The following is a 26032-nucleotide window of genomic DNA, read 5'->3' as shown; positions in this document are numbered from 1 at the left end:
GACAGATTAGCTAGATATTCCAATTCTAGGAGGCAAATTAAACTTCACATATATCTTTGGGACTTGGTAGAATGAATCCCAGAACTTAGAATTTGACTCTAGAAGGATATAACTTACTCAAAAAGATGATAGCTTTTAAAAGGGATGTGAGAGTAGGGTATAAGGGGCGTGTGTGTGTGTGTGTGTGTGTGTGTGTGTGTGTGTGTGTGTGTGCTCGAAAAATAGATTCATGTGAGAAAATTCAGGAATTAGGAGGGGAGTGGGATGGAAAGTGTTTGAACAAAGGTCAACAGAGGAAGAATATTGTCACAAGGCATACTACAGACCAATGAACAGAAATAAAAAATAGAGAGAGTTTAAGAAAGTGTTTACAAGCTTGGTGCAAAGGAATGCTACAGTAATGAGAAAAGACTTCAAGCCATCTGCTTCATCTATCTGTCAGCCAAAAATAGAACAGAATAATTTCTAGACTTGCATCTATAAGAATTTCTTCTTTCAAAAGGTAGATGAACCAATAACATTAAACTGTTTTCTGGATCTGATTGTTACCCACAAGGAGAAACTGAGTGAAAATAATGGAAACTTTAAGGGAAAGTAAGTCATTTCCTTTTAGGATTTGTAATAGAAGTCTAATATGGAAACAGATTTTGGAAGGGAAGATTTCAAAGGGTTAAGAGAAAAGATGGGTAGGATTCCTTGGATCAAAATTCTTTAGGAGAAGCTCACCTACAAAGGATGGGAAACTCAAGAATTAAATTCCAGTTGAAAACTCTTTTTACATGTAATTGCAAAAAATAAAATACTATTTATTTCCCCCCAAAAAATCAAATTCTGAAGACATTAAGAGAAACAATTCCAAGGAAAACAGAAAAGAATGCAGCACAGGAACTTGGTATCCAACTTAGATTTTTAAGAGATATACAAAAGATGAACGTTAGTAATGGACCAACCATTATAGAATTTTGGTATTAAAAAGATGGGTCTTTGTTTTGTAATGCTGGAGAAACTGAGGCAAGATAGAGATCAGCGAGTTTTTAATAATTTATTTGAAAAAAAGAGATTGTGCTGGGAGCATGCTACCCCCAGGGCTGATGTCCAAAGCATCCAGCAACCAATGTGAGTTCTCAATGACATATATGCAGGTGGCTCAGCTACAGGGGTAGACTGAGGCAGGGATGGAGTCAGAACACTGAGAGCGCAAATGAACTATTAATCTGGTTCTGACAGCATCGGGGAGGCATGGGACATTCTGATAAACTGGGATTATAGAATGTGGAGAGACATCCAACATTCTGATAATATCTAAGATAGAGGGTCTTTCTCCTTATCTGGATCATCATGATTAGGAGGGAGGGATGGTGTTGCAGGATTGAACAGAACAATTAGGAACTGAGGCAGAACAATTCAGGGAAACCAAGGCAGAACAATTAGGGAAACTAAGTCAGGACAATAAAAGGGAATTGTGGCACAACAGTTTCTATGGGAAGCTTGGGATGATTTTAGAACATTGCAGTTTCCTGAAAGCAAATTAGACTGTTCTTCTCCTTTTTGACTCTAGACCTAACTTACCATCAATCTGTGCTGTTGATCCCAGATATACATATTGATGGACATACTCTCTAGGGCATCTATCTAAATGCATGTCCTAATCAGGGCAATGGTCGTCATTCATCCACTTGATCTTTCCTGTATAGCTGCTCATTCCAGGATCTTTAGAACAATTAAGATTATCTTTCAGGAGGATCTGCAATGTTTTTTGCCTTGATGTAATAACAATGTTATTCACAGACTGGGCCATCTAGAGGACTTCACTATCTAAAAAGAAGCTTTCTTTGGATCTCCTACATCACAATTGTAGAACTCCTTTGTTCTTGCTTGATGCTTATGGTCAGAAGAATTATTTCTGCGGTTCTATCTTTCAGACAATCTAGGAAAAACTTTCTTGGAAGAGAGCTTACGTATATTTGCATGGCCTGCATATTTATTTTATGTTTATGACCCACATAAGCCATTTCAGAAATGTAAGCTCCTAAACTAAATTTTAGAGACTTCCCCTTTGTCCAGAAAAGCTCTTATTCTCTTTTCATTTTTTAAGGGCTTCCAGATATTACCCAGATAGTAACTGTGCTTAGACTTGTTTCTCATCAGAACAAGGATATTTTTCATTTTGTCTTTATATCCCTAGCACCTAGATCTGAGTGTTGTGCACATAGTAGGTGCTTAAGACATGTTCATTAACTTGAATTCAATGGGGAAGCAGCATGATGCAGTGGAACGTGCCTTCATAGAACTTGACAGATTTTATCCCCGGAACTTTTCAGCTATGTGACCCTGGACTAGATGGCTCCTCAGGCCCTTTCAAGCTTTGCTTTTATGATCCAATGAATGGAGTTGAATTGAAATCTTCATCCTTTTGATTCTGCTGCAAGAGAGTAACATACCACATCATAAATTTGAACAAAATCACAGACTTGATTTGAATTTGAGGAAAACTTAGAGATCATCAGATTCAGTTTTCTCCAACTACAAATGAAGAATCAGAGGCCCTGAGAAGGAATTAGGTGGGAAGGTAGGCAAGTCTTTGCAGAACGCCCAAACCCACCTTTTACACATAAAGAGATGGGGCGTCTTGTCCAAAGTCAGAGTCAGAGAGATAGACTTCAAATCCAGAACTTCTAGTTCTTAAGTGCTTTCCATCAGAGTAAAGAGATTATTGTGGAGAATGGTTGCTTCCTCCATACACCTCTCCACTAACTTCAAAGCTGTTCACGGTGCCCTAACCCCATCTGTCAGCAGCCAAACAACCCAAGTCAGCACACATTCTAGGACAGGGTTAAGGGATGTTCAAAGTCATTCCTCAGAAACTCATCTACTCCCTGGAGAAGGTCCCTGGAAGAAAGGAAACATGTGGTCCAGAACAAAAATCAGGAAATACTTTAGCAGAACAGATAAAGCATCCTTCAACTTTCAAATGTGTGTTTAGGAGTGGGTTTGTGTGTGTGTGTGTTTTATTGTTTTAATCTTTCCAGTCCAAGGTTAACCTATTTAAAACCTGTAGTCTGGGAGTTGGTCTCTTGTCCAATGGTTTAGTTGTAAGTAAACAATCGGGGTAAGGGGGGATGGTAAAGCTCTTGTTTTTAATCAATCCCTTCAAAGAAAGTGTTTCATGGATGAAAGTTCACTAGGCTGAAAACAATTGTGATAGAACAGACTTTGGAGTGTAACATGGACTTCATTCTTTTTTTTTTTAAATAACTTTTTATTGACAGAACCCATGCCAGGGTAATTTTTTACAGCATTATCCCTTGCATTCACTTCTGTTCCGATTTTTCCCCTCCCTCCCTCTACCCCTCCCCCAGATGGCAAGCAGTCCTTTACATGTTGAATAGGTTACAGTATATCCTAGATACAATATATGTGTGCAGAACCAAACAGTTCTCTTGTTGCACAGGGAGAATTGGATTCAGAAGGTATAAATAACCCGGGAAGAAAAACAAAAATGCAAATAGTTCACATTCATTTCCCAGTGTTCTTTCTTTGGGTGTAGCTGCTTCTGTCCATCCTTGATCAATTGAAACTGAATTAGCTCTCTTTATCGAAGAAATCCACTTCCATCAGAATACATCCTCAAACAGTATCGTTATTGAGGTATATAATGATCTCCTGGTTCTGCTCATTTCACTTAGCATAAGTTCATGTAAGTCTCACCAGTCGTCTCTGTATTCATCCCGCTGGTCATTTCTTACAGAACAATAATATTCCATAACATTCATATACCACAATTTACCCAGCCATTCTCCAATTGATGGACATCCTTTCATTTTCCAGCTTCTAGCCACTACAAACAGGGCTGCCACAAACATTTTGGCACATGTGGGTCTCTTTCCTTTCTTTAGTATCTCTTTGGGGTATAAGCCCAGTAGAAACACTGCTGGATCAAAGGGTATGCACAGTTTGATAACTTTTTGAGCATAGTTCGAAATTGCTCTTCAAAATGGCTGGATGTGTTCACAATTCCACCAACAATGCATCAGTGTCCCAGTTTTCCCACATCCCCATGGAATTCATTCTTGAAGGTCTTAATTGATCATCCCCTGTTAGCCTCCTTCAGGAGGAGGAATACTAGCACAGCTTTGCTAATAACTTTGCTGGATGTTTTGTAAGTTGATCTTTGATATTAGTGGAAGTCAATCAAAAAAGAATCATTTTTCTTGTGCAGCATGAAAGATGTATAGAAGAGGAATGAGAGGCAGGGCCCAGCTCCAAAGTATCAATCAAAGGACAGGTGGGGCATGATAGCAGCTGAAGTTACACCCAGAGAGACTTTAGAAATTCAGGACTCTGATGTCATCAACCAACAGAAAAGCAATCAGGATTACAGTTGGGAAGAATACAGGCCTTTTAAGACAACAAGGCAGTATCCAGTGCAAACAGCTCCAATGTAATTATCAGATGATGAGGAGAAATCCCAAATTTGGTAAATAGAAGGGAATTAGGTTAACTGCTTGGGGAAGAGGAGCTGCTTATATTTCCACAGATGGAGAAAGAATCAGATGGCTGATAATGAGACTGTTAAAAGGACTTTAAAATCTTCAGCTTTCAGTTCTTGAAAAACCAGCAAGAATCATTGGATTCCCTGAGATGAAAAATTGTTGATGAGACTTTTGCAGTACATCAGAGCTTACAGGAAGTATTGGATTCCTGGCACATGAACTAATGGACAATGGATTCCTTTTGGACTGTTTCTATGACTTATGGACATGTGTAAATCTTCAGGATGATTCATGTTATTTGTTACATTAATATTAGTCTGTGTATTATTGCTATGTGCTTATGTATTTTATGTAATTGCAAGAATCATTAGATTTCTTGAGATGAAAGATTGTTGATGAGACTATTGCAGTACTTAAATTTTCATATTGATTCATGTTATTTGTTATATTACTACTAGCCTGTGTTATATTGCTATGTGCTTATGTAAATTATGTGTAATGCCTCCCATATTGAGGGATTTATGTATACCATGTATATCTGTTTCAAAGTTCTGGCCCATATTGATGGATTTATGTGTACCTGTTTCAAGTGAGCCCCTTCAGAAACCCGCTAATCTGATTTGACTTCCTATTTCCTTTGGTGTTTTCATCTCCCTTCCTGAGGTGTCAGGGAAGGCGTGATCACCTTTTTTCTACATAAAATCTTTCCCAAGTTTCCTCAACTGCTAGTGATCCTTTTAGCTACCTTTGTATATATATGCATTTATTCATTTTATATTTATATCTGATAATATGTTTATTTTCACTATTAGAATATAAGCTGTTAGTGATTAAGCTTTGATTCTTTTTTTTTTGTACATGCATTCCCCATGCCTAGAATAGGGCTTGTACTTAATACTTTTTGATTAATTCACTTTTTTATTAATTTGAATCAGAAGCTTGGGAATTCATCAGATTCTAATATTATCTTACATGAATGGGTGATATTCAAACAGGAGATTTCTATCTTACATAGATATCATATATATATATATATATATATATATCATTTCATAAATCATTACCATATCACCATATATTATGTCCTGTTTAGTTAGATTAGATCACATCTTATATCATATCATGTCCTACTGTGTCATGTTATATCACATTATATTATGTAATAGATTATGTATTATCTCATCATATATTTTATCATATTATATTATATTTTATCTTACTGGTTGGCCAATTACTAATGTGGTCCACTATAACTAGGTCAATTCCAATCATGTTTCACTTTACATTTCTGCCTTGTTCTTGCCTGCTACCTTGCTACTGATAAATGTAGATACTTTTCCGCTCCACATAATCTCCATCACCCCCCACCCCACCACTACCCACATACATTACACCTTCCACTTCGAGAACTGTGATTAAGTAAATACCATTATTGTTCTTGGAAAGAACATATAAGTCTGGCTCCACTTACCATCCCTGTAACTTTCCAAACTAAAATGCTTTTTCTTGACCATTACTCCCTTATTTTCTGTTTTTCCCTATGAAAATGAAAGCTCCTTGAGGAGAGAAATTATATTTTTATTTGTATTCCAAAGTTTAGCAGAGTTTGGCACATGGTACATAAAAAATGCTTTTTCATTCATTATTTGCTGGGTAAAGCTAGAACAAATTTATCTAATACTAGTTAAGTTTGCTAGAGTATGGTGCAAATGAGACAAAGGTCAAATGGATTTGGTCCTTGTAAATACAAGTTTCCATCTTTTCTGTGGCCACAGACCCTACTCCCAGCTTCATGTAGGAACATAGATCTAGAATTGGAAGGCACATTAGACACCATTTATTCTCATAACAGGAATGAGAAATCTAAGGCCTAGTGAGATCAAGTATGTCACCTGCTGTCCCATCAGAAACAGGATTTAAACATAGTTTCTCTAGCTTTAGAATCAATGTTTTTTCCATTCTCCCATTGGTCCTTCAAACATTTGCTGCATAATACAAAGGAAACCAGCTAAGAACATAATTGGAGCCATACAAATCAATAATTGAAGAATATAAACAATTTATGTCAATAACGTACAGTCCAGGCTAATTGATTAGTTAGTTCTTGGGACAAAATTTGGCCCAGAGCCATCTCTGAACAGAGGCTCCCCACTGGTCATCAAGAAGTTCCCCTCCCTGGATTGTACTTTGGAATAAAATGGTAGTAGAATCTGGAAAACTTAAGATCTTAACAAATGGAGTACATGTACATTGTAAACCTTGTAATACTACATATAAATGCCAGTAATTTTTACTGCTCCATTCTCTCATTATACCAATAAAAAATTGAGATTCAGAAAAATTTGTTTATGCTCATGCAAGTAATAAGTAGCAAAGGTAAATATCCCTGACAAAATGAGAATATGGATTGTTTCTTCTTTGTTCTTCTATCCCTAGTGCCTAGAATGGTGCACAGCACACAGTAGGAATTAAATATATATTTGTCAATTGACTTGAACCCAGATCTCCAACTTATAAGTCAATGTTCTTTCTGTTGTACTACTATACTTTTCCTTCTTGTATAGAGGATACTATACTTATCCTCTCATCACTTAATTAGCCATAATTCATTTTAACTTAATTCACAAACATATTTCAAGTTAATCCAAACATTTATTAAGGACCTTCTCTATATAAGGCATTTTGCTAACAGATGGGGTTATTTAAAACTAAATATTCAGGTAGATCTCTGAGCTCAGAGTTCCTTCCTACAATGTAGATCATAATCTATCCATGACTAGTCATTCTACACAATTCTCCCATAGGTTCTTCCAAAAGCTCACCCTAAAAGGACTCTGTAACAAAGCCTTCTTCACTTTCTCCCAACAGGGTGAGGGTCCCAGTGGAGCTTGCTGTCTGGCTGCCCACCTGTCATCTCTTATGGTTGTCAGTCCATCGTCTCCTTCTATCATGTAATTCCTTAACAAGCCTATTCTTCCTTGGTTATATGTTGCAGCCCTTCATAATACTATATTCTCTCCATTGCCTTCTGTATGATCCTCATCTTGAGGTCTCTGAAGGTGGTGGTAACCTGCATCTTGATGTTACATAGAAAAGTCAGTATGATGATGTGTTCTTAAAAAGGGACCTTTCCTGTCATGGGAAGCTTGGAGTTAGTAAAAGAACTTTGAAGTTTCCTATAAACATTCCATTTTCCTCCTCCTTTTTTTGACTTTGGACTCTTCTGTATTTTCTGTCCCCATCACTTAGATTGTTGGATAAGCTCTTTATGGTATCCATTCATGCCTTTTGAAATCTGGACAATAGACATTCTTCATGCATTTGGTCTTTTCCAAATGGATAGAAATGCTAAACTTACAGATCTTTTCCAGAAAGTCAGGCTTTTTATAATCAGTACAATATTATCCACAAAAAGGAGGACCTTATTATCCACAGAGAATCCTTCCTTGACCTGGAATCAACTCCGGGTCTCTTCCAATCCTAATGGATCTCATTGCTTTCAGTCCTTCATGTTTATTATTAGAGGATTATTGAACAGAGGATTATTTCTGTTGTTGCATCTTTCAGAACATTTAGAATGATCTTGATGTATGGGTAAAAATAGGTGTAATTTTAAAAAAGCAGACAATGATAGAAGGTCTCTAGTCTTTCAGTGGGAGCTGGGGATGGAACACTCTCTACCTTATCATTCCACTGATCACAATTGTATGGAGATGGATAAGAGAAATTCCAGATCAACAGCTAACATCTATATAGTGCTTTAAAGTTAGCTGAGTTCTTTACATATATTGTCTCATTTCAAACTGATAAGATTATAAAGTACGGGCTATTGTTAATTAAAGGCAGAATAGTACAGTGGAAAAAGTAGAATTTGAAGTAGGAGGGACTAGGTTCCAGTACTTGCTCTGACACATAACCTCTGTGTCCCTGGATAAAACACATGGCTTTCTTTGGTCACAGTTCATTATCTATAAAATGGTAGGGGAAAGGGGAAACAGTTTATAAGGTCCCTTCCCACTCTGATTCTTTTATTCTGTAATCTGTGATCTAACCAAATTGCAAAAAAAAATGATCAAGGGAACCCAAATCAACTACCCCTTTCATTGCACAAACACATCTTGAGTGTGAATGATATATAAATTTAGTTAGAGATAGGCAGATAGTCAGGAAGTACTAGTAAATGTTTAACAATAGCTTTCTAAAAAATAAGCAAAACACTCTTTCAAATTTAATCTACACTGTTAATATTTTTCCATTACTTTAAGTAAAAACAACCAGCAAAATAATAAATCAAGCCCTGATTTGTTGGAATAAGTACTCATTCTGAAAATTTTACAATTGGCTCTCAGAATAAAGGGAACTGGCTTCAGTACATGCCTTTTTTTACTTCTTATTATTTCTATCCTTCAGCTCAACATCAGAGCTATTTCTTTTTTTATCCCATTAGTGCCTGGAAAAATAGCATTTTTTTAATTTCAGGGTTAAGACCACCCCTCACTTCCAGGTCAAAACTATGTACTTCAAAACCATCAAAACATTGGTTCCTCATTTCTTTTGGATTCTGACCACAAAATTACTCTGATGAAGCCATGTTAGATTGATGTCAAATTAAATGCTAGTCATCCTTTATATGAGCAATTTCTTCTTTTCTGAGCCCACAGTTTCCCTAGAAACTTGACGTTTCACCATCACTCTTTCCACACCAACCCAGGGTTTCCGCTGACTCATGTTTCATATTTATCTCAGACATATCCAATAGGTCCATAGATTTAAAGTTAAAAGAATCCTTAAAAGTCACCCAATTCAACTCCCTTTGAGGCTCAGATCATATAGGTAGTAGGCTTCTGGGCCAGGATTTGGACTCCGGTCTTCTAAAGTTTATAAAGTTTACAAATATTACCTTATTTTACAATTACAACAGCCCTATGTGCTTTTATCTCTATTTTACATCTGAAGAAATGTGATAAACAGAGATTAAGTGATTTGCTCAAGCTCACACAATTAGTAAATAGCTTGGGCCATATTTTAATTTCTGTCTTCCTGATCTCCAGGTTGGTGCTCTAGCCGTTGTAGCATGAAAAGAGATAGAATGACTTGATTTCAATGAAATATATAGTTGTGCCAGTATGGATCAAGTCTCAACCAGTGTGGATAGAGTGTGGTGGATGGAGAGCTTGAAGTCAAGAGTCCATAGGCGCGAGTTCAAGTTCCAGACCATTTCATTTCTTCAGGCCTCAATCTTCTCGTTTATAGAATGACACCTGGTTCACAAACGATAGGAGAGTTTGGAGAAGAGATCCTGATATTTGGATCAAGAAAAATCCCATTAGCAGGTAGATGTGAACTTGACCTTGAAGAATAAGCTTCAGAGATGGAAGGATCAGGGCAAAGAAGAGCAAATTACACTGAAATTATATTTAAATACCAATTAATAGGAGTGTGGTATCTAAGATAGCTGGGAATTTGGATTATCAAATATAAATCAAGAGCTATTCCACAATTGACATGTGGGCAGAAAGTAAAAGTAAATCATTCTTAGAATTATAAACTATTTACAATTTGTTAATGTTGGAACAGTCTTTCAAATTTATATGGAAGTTTCTAATCTTTGTACTGTACTTACCTTGTATAAAAGTATATGGGTGTTTGGGACCACCCTTGCTGAGACCTTTTCAGGGTTGTTCATCCACCTTAGGTATCCACCTGTCATTCAACTCTTACCTGCAACACACACAAAGGTCACACTCTGGCAGACTGTCACAGGAGACAGGCTAAATTAGATTGAAGATAACCAACAGCCTCAAAGCCTTTGGTGAATGGGAAGATGTCTACCCCAAGCATGTGAGGAATTGCCCCAGGGGAAAGAGCAAATGAGAACGATTGTTCCATTGGTTATGGAAATGGCTGAAGAAGGTGCTGTGGACAACTTGCAGGGGTCCTCAAACTTTTTAAATGGGAGGCCAGTTCACTGTCCCTCAGACTGTTGGAGGGTCCGACTATAGTAAAAACAAAAACTTTGTTTTGTGGGCCTTTAAATAAAGAAACTTCATAGCCCTGGGTGAGGGGGATAAATGTCCTCAGCTGTTGCTTCTGGCCACGAGCCGTAGTCTGAGGATCCCTGGTAGAGCTTGTCAGACATCCACTGCATCTAGACCATTGCTGGTCATCCTGATTTTTGTTTTGCCACTGGACTCTGAGGTAAATGATTTGTGCAACTGCCTCACTTAAATGCAATTCATGTATAAGTTATCCTCCTGTGATGTCCAAAATGAAAGACAATCAATAGTATTTTCCCTAAAGCTCAGTCATCTTGACTCCTAAGTGACTACAAATGAGCCTACTTAGTCTGTTATAGGTAAAGCAGACGGTTCAGACTAAAAACTATCATTCATCTTCAGCCACCTAGCCAGCCACATAGGCTATCTTGCTATTTTTGTGCTGATGGAATGGTATCCTCTAGGCCCATCTTCACTGTCTGCTTTGGGCACAGTAATAAAATATATAGCACCTGTAGGAAGGGGAAAGGAATAAACATTTACACAGCACCTACTGTGTGCTAGGGACTTTACAAATGTTATTCTCACAACAACCTTTCAAAGGAAACACAACTATTATCCCCATTGTACAATTAAGGAAACCAAAGCAAACAGTTTTTATATCCCATTAGTTCTGGGAATAGGGTCAGTTAACATTTGGTCACCATCCCTATGACAATCCAAACTGTGCATTATCATCCCCTATTAGAATGTAAATTCCTTGAAGGCAAGGACTATATACCATTATATCCCTAGTGTTCAGCATAGTTCCTCACTAGCAAGCACTTAATATATGCTTGTTTACTCATTTGAGGAATGTGGAAATGGGAGTAGAGAGTATTTAAACTGGAGTCCACCTTACAGAGTACTGAGCTTGTTCCTTGACCACTTTCCTGGAACTATTTGATCATAAAAGAATATGGATGCTTTGGGATAACAAAGTAACCCCCCATATAGCACCCTGAACAGAAAGAACTGCTGATTCAGTGGATCTTAAAAAGGGAATATTTTCACTCTCTACCTTGATTCTCTTCCCATCTGCCAAACATAGTGGGAGTCTTTAAGCCTCCTCCTGCAGGACTGAGAGCAGGGCTAGTGCCTTTTCTCCCCATTTGGCAGAAAGGGTGAACTCCAAGCACATACCACCTAAAGCTATTTCAATTGCCAAAGATTACCCAGGAAAGGGAATAAGCAAAGCAGCATTGGATTCAATTTGCACAAATGGGCTTAGGTGAGCCTGAGCCTGGATTTGTTTCAATTGTTTTGGCTTTTTTTTCTGAATATAGATGACTGAACAGCAATCCTGAGATGGAGTCCTCTAGCATTGGGAATCTGAAAGATCCAGATTTCCCGAGTCTCTTGGTGGGAGCTAACTGGAAACAGGAGGGAATTCTACATTAGAGATGATGACCATTAACAGGAGAATGAGTTTAAACCCCTGGCTTGACTTTCCATAAGATAAGAACCTGGAGGCAAGTCTTTAGATAATATAGAGCTAGAGAGGAAGGTAAAAGGCCTATTAAGCGGTCCAAAAAACTTCATGGTGTCTTGATGTTTTAAATATTGACCTTTTGGGAGAGAACAGTTTTATGATTGCAGCTATTTGTTATGTCTTCTGTCAACATGTCTTTGTGATTCTTATGTATGTTAAGCATTTCTTTTGCGGAGATTAAATAGATAGCTGTCCAATACTTGATCCTGAACATAAACCAAAATCTAATTATTAAGTAATTTACTTCAGAAATCCAAAATGGGAAGGGATAAAGAGACAAAGACAATGAAACAAGAGTCTGTCAAAAGAGTAGGACCAGGCTACTCTATATTTGAATCTGATCACCCTGAGTGTAGGTCCAAAGCAGAGGGGAAACTTAGTGGAAAAGAAAATGGTGCAATAACTTGGCAGTGTGTGAACCCACCAGCAGTTATTATCATTAAACTTTCATTCAATACCTCCTATTTGTAAAGAATTGTGCAAGATGTGGAGAGATATCCCCAGGACTGTCTACATGAAATTCTCAGTCAGCTATAACAAATACACTTGTAACTATAATATAAAATTATACGTGCTAAGTGTAAGACAGATACAAAAAAAGCAACATGTGAATTAAGATGAGAAAATTTATTTGCAAGAATTAGGAGTGGAGACCAGTGTGGCCTTCCTCAAGGAGGCAACTTTTTTAAAACTAGTAAGGACATCCAAGATTACCCAGTAGTCCAAACTTCTTTTACTGAGGAAACTAAGGCAATCAGGTAAAGTAAATTCCCCAGAATCATCCAAGTAATGGAATAAGTAGTCTACTATTGATTGGAATCCAGATTCACCTGCTTCCAAATCTAATAGTCTTCTCACATTGCTGGCTACATTGAAGTATAAATCTTGTTTGTTTCTTTTTTTTTTTAAAGTTAAATAAAACTTATTGTAAACATGTACAGGAATTTATACTTTGAACATCCATAAATATGCATTCTAGCATGCTCTGATCTTTTCAGAACCTATTACTTCTCCTACTTTCATCTTTTTAAACATCCGCAATCTATGCTCCAGATGTATCTACAACAGGAAGTATAAGAGAATAACCATTCAAACCTCAAAAGAACTTGGGTGTGTCTTATACTGACCATGAATCTCCTTTCTCATCATAAGATGATGTAATATAAGACTATGTCTTATATTTCTTTCAATGATATTATTTTATAAATTTCTCCTTTCTTTTTTTTTTATTCCAAGTAACCTTACTGATTTTTTTTTTTGCCAGGTCAAAGTTTTCCCTCAGGAAGAGTTCCTGAATAATAATAGCTGAAATTTATATAAAACTTAAACATCTGTAAAATGCTTTATAAATATGATCTTATTTGACACTTACAAAAATCCTGATAAGTAAGTGGTATTTTTTTAAATCCCCATTTGACATATGAAAAAAACTGAGGCAGACAGAGGTTTAAATGATTTTCCCCAAATGTCACAATTATTAAGTGTCTGAAGCTTCATTTGAACTAAGATCTCCTGACTCAAGATCTAGTGTTCTATCCACTGTACCACATTAAGAATTAGCAATTATATGAATGATATGCTATTTTTTCAGGTTTTCCTTTTTTGAGGTTTGTTTTCTAAAACTGTTTTGACTCACTAGAGAAAGTGCTACACCTGGAACACTTAAACTCAGTCTCAATTTCCTCATCTGTCAAATAGGAATATTAATAGCAACTATCTTACAGGGTTGTGGAAGATGGAAGACCATCTGTGAATCCTGAGTGAATCCTGAGTGCTGTAGTTCTCTCTGTCTCAAAATATGTATGTCTGTGTATGTATGTATAATACAAACATATACAGATACATATATATATACTATATATTATACATACATATGTGAGATATATATTATATATACACACACATACACACATAGACACTCTTTATAATCATCCATCATCTTCTTGAAATTTTATAAATGAGTTTAGTTGTATAATCTAACTAAGTTGTCTTTGACAACTATTTCTCTTACTTGGAAAGCAAATCATATGCTTACTGACTAAGATATTTTCTAAGCTCTTGGTTTAAATTCTGGATGAATTTTTAATATTTGATATGGATGTCATTTTTTCTATTTATTTCTCTTTTTAATTTCAATAACTTGTTTAACTTAGGGTCAAGTATTTTCATTGTACCATGTCTTTTACTATGTTTATTTTAAATGTATATATTATGCATGTTTGCACATATGTATAAAATGTAATATTAAATATATTTATCAGTAAGTGCTGACTTTTTGAATAGACCCTAGTTATGACTACATAGCTGAGAATCCAAACCAGTTATAAAATGTCTATATCTGTTCCCAAATCTCAAGAAGCAGGGTACTTTCATTGTTTATCATCATACATTTCCAAAAACAGCCTTCCCAGCTTCTTCCATATAGATATGACATCAGTCAAGCAAACTAGACTTGCTCCTACCTCCCCAATTCTCTCTTTTCTCTTCCCTCCCATTATGCTAATAAATATAAGCACGTGGAGTAGACAGCTAGAAAATCCTGACCTCCTTAGGTTACCTTTCTTTTTGGTTCAATTTTTTTTTCATGGTAAGACAAAAGGGACCTTGAGAGTTTATAGCTTTAAGTAAGATGTTTGTCTGGGGCAAAGGACTTTGAGCTACTCCTTAGAAGCAAGCATTGAAGAGAGAAAAAAATTTTTACTTTTAGCTTGGGGGTAATTCTATCTGGATTTTGTTAAGTAGTGTTATGGCTATTACTTCAGTTATCAGTCTACCCTTATCTTGAAGATTTTCTAATCACTATAGCAGATGAAGGCTGAGAATGACAACTATTATCTCTGAAATTATGACACCCAGGAACTAGTAGTAAGACTGTTAAACACCTGTGTTTTGACATCATCGAAAGTAAATTTGTCGGGAACTTCCAGCCAAGATGGCAGAGAGGAGACGCGCAGCTGTGTAAGCACACTCAGAACCCATTTCAATACAAGCCTCTGAATTAATGCTTGACTGAAAAAAACCCCCACAAATAGTTACCAAGAGAAGACCTCCTTGAAATTCACCAGGAAAGGTCCGTTTTCGCTCAAGGGCGGGGACAGTTTTAGATCGGGCGCAGAGTGAGGGCAGCAGCAGTGAGAGCATGGGAGCAGAGCGGAGGGGGGGGGTGTGTGTGATCTCAGCCATCTCTGTGGGGAGAGCTTTGGATATTTTGCCCCAGCAGCAAACCAGCAGCCCAGCAGAGAAGCTAAAAACACCAGGGGTGAAGAATACAACCCCAAACAGCTGGAGTCTCTCGGGACCTGGCCATCCCTCCCCCACAGTGTTTCAGCACCTTCTCGGAGTCTCAGAGCGCAGGCGCAGCACAGTCTGGCCAGTGCCTCGCTGCTGCCCCCACAGTCTGTAGAGAAAGCTTGGTAACACCACCCAGCCCCTCCCCCAAAAAACAGACTCCATTTAGGGTTTTTTTCTTTTTTTTCTTTGCTTGTTTGTCTTTGATTCTTTGACAAAATGAGCAAAAAATTGAAGAGGACCTTAACCCTTGACAGCTTCTATACAGATAGAGAGAAGACTCTAAATCCTGAGGACACTAAAAATAGATTGTCTCCAGGTGAATCCCCAAAGGAGGAGATCATCTGTTCCTCAGCACAGATGAACCTCATAGAAGAAATTAAAAAGGCTCTCACAAGGAAGCTAGAAGAAAAATGGGAAAAGGAGAGGAGGCTTGGCAGGAGAGTCTGGAGAAGTCATCCCACTCATTTAAAGACAGAGTAGATAAAGAAATAAAATCCTTGAAAAATAGGATTGGTGAACTGGAAACAGAAAACAGCTCTCTAAAAAACAAAATTGGCAAAATGGAAAAAAATTCCATAGAACAAAAGAACTCAATTGGACAATTAGAAAAAGATATTTAAAAAGTGAGTGAAGAAAATACTTCATTGAAAATCAGAATTGAACAAGTGGAATTGAATGACTCGAGGAGACAACAAGAATCAGTCAAGCAAAACCAAAAAAATCAAACAATTAGGGAAAAATGTGAAATACCTTCTGGGGAAGACAACAGACCTGGAAAACAGATCCAGGAGAGACAATCTGAGAATTATTGGACTCCCAGAAAAAGTATGATGAAAAAAAGAGCCTGGACACGATTTTCCAGGAAATTATCAAAGAGAACTGCCCAGAAGTCATAGAAATAGAGGGTAAAATAGACAATGAAAGAATTCATCGATCACCTACTGAAAGGGATCCTAAAATCAAAACACCAAGAAATATAGTGGCCAAATGCCAGAACCCTCAGACGAAGGAAAAAATACTGCAAGCGGCTAGAAAAACCCAATTCAAGTATCGAGGAGCCACAATAAGGATCACCCAGGATCTAGCAGCATCAACATTAAAGGATCAAAGGGCCTGGGATATGATATTCTGAAAGGCTAAGGAACTTAGTATGCAACCAAAAATAACTTACCCAGCGAGATTGAGCATCTTTTTCCAGGGAAGAAAATGGACATTCAACGAAATAAGCAAATTTGACCTATTTTTGATGAAAAAACCAGAAATTAACAAAAAGTTTGATCTACAAATATAGAACTCTATATTCTCTATATATAGAGAAATCTAAAAAGGTAAAGATTAATCTTGGGAACTATATTTCTGATATAAAGATGTATAAAGAATACATGTATACCTTGTTCTAGAAACTAGATGTGGAAAGGACATTGTACCAGAAAAAGGGTAAAGTGGGGGTACTACATCTCATGAAGAGGAAAAGGAAACCTATTATATCTGAGAGAAAGAATGGAGGGGGATGAATATAGTGGGTATCTTACTGCCTTCAGAATTGGCTTTAAGAGAAAAATTTTAGACATATTCAATTTATGGTGAAACTTCTCTCATCTCATTGAAAAGTGAGAAGGGAAAAATGAAAAGCAAAGGAATAAGCTAAGTGGGATGGAATACGGAGACTGTGAGGGAAAGGGGTAAGATAGGGGGAGGAACTCTAAGGCAGGGGGAGGGATACTAAAAAGGGAAGGCTGTGAGAAGCAAGTGGTACTCACAAGCTTAATACTGGGAAGGGAGGTAAGGGGGAAAGAAGGGAGAAAAGCATAAACAGGGGTTAACAAGATGGCAAGTAATATAGAATTGGTCATTTTAACGATAAATGTGAACGGGGTAAACTCCCCCATAAAGAGGAAGCAGTTAGCAGAATGGATTAAAAGCCAGAATCCTACAATATGTTGTTTACAGGAAACACACCTGAAGCAGGGAGATACATGCAAGGTTAAAGGTAAAAGGTTGGAGCAAAATCTACTATGCTTCAGGTGAAGTCAAAAAAGCAGGGGTAGCCATCCTGATCTCAGATCAAGCTAAAGCAAAAATTGATCTAATTAAAAGAGATAAGGAAGGGCACTATATCTTGCTAAAGGGTAGCATAGATAAGGAAGCAATATCAGCATTAAACATATATGCACCAAGTGGTGTAGCATGTAAATTCTTAAAAGAGAAATTAAGAGATTTGCAAGAAGAAATAGACAGAAAAAGTATAATAGTGGGAGATCTCAACCTTGCACTCTCAGAATTAGATAAATCAAACCACAAAATAAATAAGAAAGAAGAAGAAGAGGTAAATAGAATACTAGAAAAATTAGATATGATAGATCTCTGGAGAAAATGTAATGGAGACAGAAAGGAGTACACTTTCTTTTCAACAATTCATGGAACCTATACAAAAATTGACCATATATTAGGACATAAAAACCTCAAACTCAAATGCAGTAAGGCAGAAATAGTAAATGCATCCTTTTCAGACCACAATGCAATAAAAATTACATTCAACAAAAAGCCAGGGGAAAGTAGACCAAAAAATAATTGGAAACTAAATAATCTCATACTAAAGAATGATTGGGTGAAACAGCAAATCTTAGACATAATTAATAACTCCACCCAAGAAAACTATAATAATGAGACATCATACCAAAATGTATGGGACGCAGCCAAAGCAGTAAGAAGGGGAAATTTCATATCTCTAGAGGACTATTTGCATAAAACAGAGAAAGAGAAGGTCAATGAATTGGGCTTGCAACTAAAAATGCTAGAAAAGGAACAAATTAAAAACCCCCAGTCAAACACTAAACTTGAAATTCTAAAAATAAAAGGAGAGATCAATAAAATTGAAAGTAAAAAAACTATTGAATTAATTAATAAAACTAAGAGTTGGTTCTATGAAAAAACCAACAAAATAGACAAACCCTTAGTAAATCTGATTAAAAAAAGGAAAGAGGAAAATCAAATTGTTAGTCTTAAAAATGAAAAGGGAGAACTTGCCACTAACGAAGAGGAAATTAGAGCAATAATTAGGAGTTACTTTACTTTATGCCAATAAATTCGACAACTTAAATGAAATAGAAGAATACTTCCAAAAATATAACTTGCCCAAACTAACAGAAGAGGAAGTAAATATCCTAAACAGTCCCATCTCAGAAAAAGAAATAGAACAAACTATTAACCAACTCTCTAAGAAAAAATCCCCAGGACCAGATGGATTTACATGTGAACTCTACCAAACATTTAAAGAACAATTAACTCCAATGCTAAATAAACTACTTGAAAAAATAGGGATTGAAGGAGTCCTACCAAACTCCTTTTATGACACAGACATGGTACTGATACCTAAACCAGGTAGGCTGAAAACAGAGAAAGAAAATTATAGACCAATCTCCCTAATGAATATTGATGCTAAAATCTTAAATAAAATATTAGCAAAACGATTACAGAAAATCATCCCCAGGATAATACACTATGACCAAGTAGGATTTATACCAGGAATGCAGGGCTGGTTCAATATTAGGAAAACTATTAGCATAATCGACTATATCAATAATCAACCAAACAAAAACCATATGATCATCTCAATAGATGCAGAAAAAGCATTTGATAAAATCCAAATCCATTCCTAATAAAAACACTTGAGAGCATAGGAATAAATGGACTTTTCCTTAAAATAGTCAGGAGCATATATTTAAAACCATCAGTAAGCATCATATGCAATGGGGAAAACCTGGAACCTTTCCCAGTAAGATCTGGAGTGAACCAAGGTTGCCCACTATCACCATTATTATTCAATATTGTATTAGAAACACTAGTCTCTGCAATAAGAGTTGAGAAAGAGATTAAAGGAATTAGAGTAGGCAATGAGGAAACCAAACTATCACTCTTTGCAGATGATATGATGGTATACCTAGAGAACCCCAGAGATTCTACTAAAAAGCTATTAGAAATAATTCATAACTTTAGCAAAGTAGCAGGATACAAAATAAATCCCCATAAATTCTCAGCATTTTTATACATCACCAACAAAATCCAACAGCAAGAGATACAAAAAGAAATTCCATTCAAAATAACTGTTGACAGCATAAAATATTTGGGAATCTATCTACCAAAGGAAAGTCAGGAATTATATGAGCAAAATTACAAAAAACTTTCCACACAAATAAAGTCAGACTTAAAAAATTGGAAAAGTATTAAGTGCTCTTGGATAGGCCGAGCGAATATAATAAAGATGACAATACTCCCTAAACTAATCTATTTATTTAGTGCTATACCAATCAGACTTCTGAGAAAATATTTTAATGATCTAGAAAAAAGAACAGAGGACTTCCGGTTAAGATGGCGGAGAGGAGGCTCACAGTTGCATAAGCTCTGCGCTTTCTCTCACTATCCACTTCATTACAAGCCTCTGAATCAATGCTTGACTGAAAAAAACCCACAAATAGTTACCAAGAGAAGCCATCCTTGAGATCCGCCAAGAAAGGTCTGTCTTTACTGGAGGGCTGGGGCGGTTTTAGATCGGGCGCAGGCTGAGGGCAGCGGCAGTGAGAGCACGGGAGCAGACTGGAGAGGGGGTGGGGAGTGATCGCAGCTGTCTCTGCGGGGAGAGCTTCGCTACAGGTTTGGAACCTGCAGCAAGTCAGCAGCCCAGCAGAGAAGCTAAAAACACCGGGGCTGAAGAACACAACCGCAAACAGCTGGAGTCTCTCAGGACCTGGCCGCCCCCCCTTCCCCCCCTCAGTGACTCAGCACGCTTTGGGATCTCAGAGCGCAGACGCAGCACAGTCCTGCTAGTGCCTCACTGCTGCCACCTGCAGTCTGTAGAGGAAGCTCGATAACACACCCAGCCCCCCCCCAAAGAAAGACTCCAGTTTTTTCTGTTTTTCTTTGGTAGTTTGTCTCTGATTAATAGACAGAATGAGCAAGAAGCTGAAGAGGACTTTAACCCTAGACAGCTTCTACACAGATAGAGAGCAGACTCTAAATCCTGAGGAGACTAAAAACAGGCAGTCCCCAGGTGATTCCCCAAAGGAGGAGATCGTCTGTTCCTCAGCACAGATGAACCTCATAGAAGTGATTAAAAAGGCTCTCACAAGGGAGCTAGAAGAAAAATGGGGAAAGCAGAGTGAGGCTTGGCAAAAGGAGAAGGAAGCTTGGGAAAAGGAGAGGGAGGCTTGGCAAAAGAGCCTGGAGAAGTCAGTTAAAGAGAGAGTGGATAAAGAAGTAAAATCCTTGAAAAATAGGATTAGTGAACTGGAAAACAAAATTGGCGAAATGGAAAAAAATTCCACAGAACAAAAGAACTCAATTGGACAATTAGAGAAAGATTTTAAAAAAGTGAGTGAAGAGAATACTTCACTGAAAATCAGAATTGAACAAGTGGAATTGAATGACTCGAGGAGACAAGAAGAATCAGTCAAGCAAATCCAAAAAAATCAAACAATGGAGAAAAATGTGAAATACCTTCTGGGAAAGACAACAGACCTGGAAAACAGATCCAGGAGAGACAATCTGAGAATCATTGGACTCCCAGAAAAACATGATGAAAAAAAGAGCCTGGACACTGTCTTCCAGGAAATTATCAAAGAGAACTGCCAGAAGTCATAGGAACAGAGGAAAAAATAAACATTGAAAGGATTCATCGATCACCCACTGAAAGGGATCCTAAAATCAAAACACCAAGGAATATAGTGGCCAAATGCCAGAACCCACAGATGAAAGAAAAAATATTGCAAGCGGCTAGAAAAACCCAATTCAAGTATCAAGGAGCCACAATAAGGATCACCCAGGATCTGGCAGCATCCACATTAAAAGATCGAAGGGCCTGGAATATGATATTCCGAAAGGCTAAGGAACTTGGTATGCAACCAAAAATAACTTACCCAGCGAGAATGAGCATCTTTTTCCAGGGAAGAAGATGGACATTCAACGAAGTAAGCGAATTTCATCTATTTCTGATGAAAAAACCAGAACTTAACAAAAAGTTTGATCTACAAATATAGAACTCAAGAGAAATCTAAAAAGGTAAAGATTAATCTTGGGAACTATATTTTGACTATATAGATGCATAAAGAATACATGTATACCTTGTTCTAGAAATTGATGTGGAAAGGACATTGTACCAGAAAAAGGGTAAAGTGGGGGTAGTACATCTCATGAAGAGGCATAGGAAACCTATTATATCTGAGAGAAAGAATGGAGGGGGATGAATATAGTGGGTATCTTACTGCCTTCAGAATTGGCTTTAAGTGAAAAATCTTAAGACATATTCAATCTATGGTGAAACTTCTCCCATCTCATTGAAAAGTGAGAAGGGAAAAGTGGAAAGGGAAGGAATAAGCTAAGCGGAAGGGAATACGGGAACTGGGAGGGAAAGGGGTAAGATAGGGGGAGGAACTCTAAGGCGGGGGGAGGGACACTAAAAAGGGAGGGCTGTGAGAAACAAGGGGTGCTCACAAGCTTAATACTTGGAAGGGGGGGAAAGGGGAAAGAAGGGAGGAAAGCATAAAACGGGGTTAACAAGATGGCAAGTAATACAGAATTGGTCATTCTAACCATAAATGTGAACGGGGTAAACTCCCCCATAAAGAGGAAGCGGTTAGCAGAATGGATTAAAAGCCAGAATCCTACAATATGTTGTTTACAGGAAACACACCTGAAGCGGGGAGATACATGCAGGTTAAAGGTAAAAGGTTGGAGCAAAATCTACTATGCTTCAGGTGAAGTCAAAAAAGCAGGGGTAGCCATCCTGATCTCAGATCAAGCTAAAGCAAAAATTGACCTAATTAAAAGAGATAAGGAAGGACACTATATCTTGCTAAAGGGTAGCATGGATAATGAAGCACTATCTATATTAAACATATATGCACCAAGTGGGGTAGCATCTAAATTCTTAAAAGAGAAACTAAGAGAGCTGCAAGAAGAAATAGACAGTAAAACTATAATAGTGGGAGATCTTAACCTTGCACTCTCAGAATTAGATAAATCAAACCAGAAAATAAATAAGAAAGAAGTCAAAGAGGTAAACAGAATACTAGAAAAGCTAGATATGATAGATCTCTGGAGAAAATGTAATGGAGACAGAAAGGAATACACTTTCTTTTCAGCAGTTCATGGAACCTATACAAAAATTGACCATATATTAGGACATAAAAACCTCAAACTCAAATGTAGTAAGGCAGAAATAGTAAATGCATCCTTTTCAGACCACGATGCAATGAAAATTACATTCAACAAAAAAGCAGGGGGAAGTAGACCAAAAAATAATTGGAAACTAAATAATCTCATACTAAAGAATGATTGGGTAAAACAGCAAATCATAGACATAATTAATAACTTCACCCAAGAAAACGATAATAATGAGACATCATACCAAAATGTATGGGATGCAGCCAAAGCGGTAATAAGGGGAAATTTCATATCTCTAGAGGCCTATTTGTATAAAATAGAGAAAGAGAAGGTCAATGAATTGGGTTTGCAATTAAAAATGCTAGAAAAGGAACAAATTAAAAACCCCCAGTCAAACACTAAACTTGAAATTCTAAAAGTAAAAGGTGAGATCAATAAAATTGAAAGTAAAAAAACTATTGAATTGATTAATAAAACTAAGAGTTGGTTCTATGAAAAAACCAACAAAATAGACAAACCCTTAGTAAATCTGATTAAAAAAAGGAAAGAGGAAAATCAAATTGTTAGTCTTAAAAATGAAAAGGGAGAACTCACCACTAACGAAGAGGAAATTAGAGCAATAATTAGGAGTTACTTTGCCCAACTTTATGCCAATAAATTCGACAACTTAAATGAAATAGAAAAATACCTCCAAAAATACAGCTTGCCCAAACTAACAGAGGAAGAAGTAAATATCCTAAACAGTCCCATCTCAGAAAAAGAAATAGAACAAACTATCAATCAACTCCCTAAGAAAAAATCCCCAGGACCAGATGGATTTACATGTGAATTCTACCAAACATTTAAAGAACAATTAACTCCAATGTTATATAAACTATTTGAAAAAATAGGGATTGAAGGAGTCCTACCAAACTCCTTTTATGACACAGATATGGTACTGATACCTAAACCAGGTAGGCTGAAAACAGAGAAAGAAAATTATAGACCAATCTCCCTAATGAATATTGATGCTAAAATCTTAAATAAAATATTAGCAAAAAGATTACAGAAAATTGTCACCAGGATAATACACTATGACCAAGTAGGATTTATACCAGGAATGCAGGGCTGGTTCAATATTAGGAAAACTATTAGCATAATTGACTATATCAATAACCAAACAAACAAAAACCACATGATCATCTCAATAGATGCAGAAAAAGCATTTGATAAAATCCAACATCCATTCCTAATAAAAACACTTGAGAGCATAGGAATAAATGGACTTTTCCTTAAAATAGTCAGGAGCATATATTTAAAACCATCAGTAAGCATCATATGCAATGGGGAAAACCTGGAACCTTTCCCAGTAAGATCTGGAGTGAACCAAGGTTGCCCACTATCACCATTATTATTCAATATTGTATTAGAAACACTAGTCTCTGCAATAAGAGTTGAGAAAGAGATTAAAGGAATTAGAGTAGGCAATGAGGAAACCAAACTATCACTCTTTGCAGATGATATGATGGTATACCTAGAGAACCCCAGAGATTCTACTAAAAAGCTATTAGAAATAATTCATAACTTTAGCAAAGTAGCAGGATACAAAATAAATCCCCATAAATTCTCAGCATTTTTATACATCACCAACAAAATCCAACAGCAAGAGATACAAAAAGAAATTCCATTCAAAATAACTGTTGACAGCATAAAATATTTGGGAATCTATCTACCAAAGAAAAGTCAGGAAACAAAAAACTTTCCACACAAATAAAGTCAGACTTAAAAAATTGGAAAAGTATTAAGTGCTCTTGGATAGGCCGAGCGAATATAATAAAGATGACAATACTCCCTAAACTAATCTATTTATTTAGTGCTATACCAATCAGACTTCTGAGAAAATATTTTAATGATCTAGAAAAAAGAACAACAAAATTCATATGGAACAATAAAAAGTCAAGAATCTCAAGGGAATTAATGAAAAAAAAAATCAAATGAAGGTGGCCTAGCTGTACCTGATGTAAAATTATATTATAAAGCAGCAGTCACCAAAACCATTTGGTATTGGTTAAGAAATAGATTATTTGATCAGTGGAATAGGTTAGGTTCACAAGACAAAATAGTCAATTATAGTAATCTAGTGTTTGACAAACCCAAAGATCCTAACTTTTGGGATAAGAATTCATTATTTGATAAAAACTGCTGGGATAACTGGAAATTAATATGGCAGAAATTAGGCATGGACCCACACTTAACACCGTATACCAAGATAAGATTAAAATGGGTCCATGATCTAGGCATAAAGAACGAGATTATAAATAAATTAGAGGAACATAGGATAGTTTATCTCTCAGACTTGTGGAGGAGAAAGAAATTTGTGACCAAAAATGAACTAGAGACCATTATTGATCACAAAATAGAAAATTTTGATTATATTAAATTAAAAAGCCTTTGTACAAACAAAACTAATGCAAACAAGATTAGAAGAGAAGCAACAAACTGAGAAAACATCTTCACAGTTAAAGGTTCTGATAAAGGTCTCATTTCCAAAATATATAGAGAATTGACTCAAATTTATAAGAAATCAAGCCATTCTCCAATTGATAAATGGTCAAAGGATATAAACAATTTTCAGATGATGAAATTGAAACTATTACCACTTATATGAAAGAGTGTTCCAAATTACTATTGATCAGAGAAATGCAAATTAAGACAACTTTGAGATACCACTACACATCTGTCAGATTAGCTAAGATGACAGGAAAAAATAATGATGAATGTTGGAGGGGATGTGGGAAAACTGGGACACTGATGCATTGAATGGAGTTGTGAACGAATCCAACCATTCTGGAGAGCAATCTGGAATTATGCCCAAAATTATCAAACTGTCCATACCTTTTGACCCAGCAGTGTTTCTATTGGGCTTATATCCCAAAGAAATACTAAAGAAGGGAAAGGGACCTGTATGTGCCAAAATGTTTGTGGCAGCCCTGTTTGTAGTGGCTAGAAGCTGGAAATTGAATGGATGCCCATCAATTGGAGAATGGCTGGGTAAATTGTGGTATATGAATGTTATGGAATATTATTGTTCTGTAAGAAATGACCAGCAGGATGAATACAGAGAGGCTTGGGGAGACTTACATGAACTGATGCTAAGTGAAATAGGCAGAACCAGGAAATCATTATACACTTCAACAACGATACTGTATGAGGATGTATTCTTTTCTTTTTTTTTTTTTTTTGAGCTTCACTAATTCCTTTTTTAAAAAATATTTTATTTTATTTAATAATAACTTTATATTGATAGAATCCATGCCAGGGTAATTTTTTTACAACATTATCCCTTGCACTCGTTTCTGTTCCGATTTTTCCCCTCCCTCCCTCCACCCCCTCCCCTAGATGGCAAGCAGTCCTATATATGTTAGATATGTTGCAGTATATCCTAGATACAATATATGTTTGCAGAACCGAACAGTTCTCTTGTTGCACAGAGAGAATTGGATTCAGAAGGTAAAAATAACCCGGGAAGAAAAACAAAAATGCAAATAGTTCACATTTGTTTCCCAGTGTTCTTTCTTTGGGTG

This window comes from Antechinus flavipes, chromosome 4 (assembly GCF_016432865.1).
Source record: "Antechinus flavipes isolate AdamAnt ecotype Samford, QLD, Australia chromosome 4, AdamAnt_v2, whole genome shotgun sequence".
NCBI classification, from domain to species: Eukaryota; Metazoa; Chordata; class Mammalia; order Dasyuromorphia; family Dasyuridae; genus Antechinus; species Antechinus flavipes.
Note: the sequence above shows the minus strand (reverse complement) of the source record.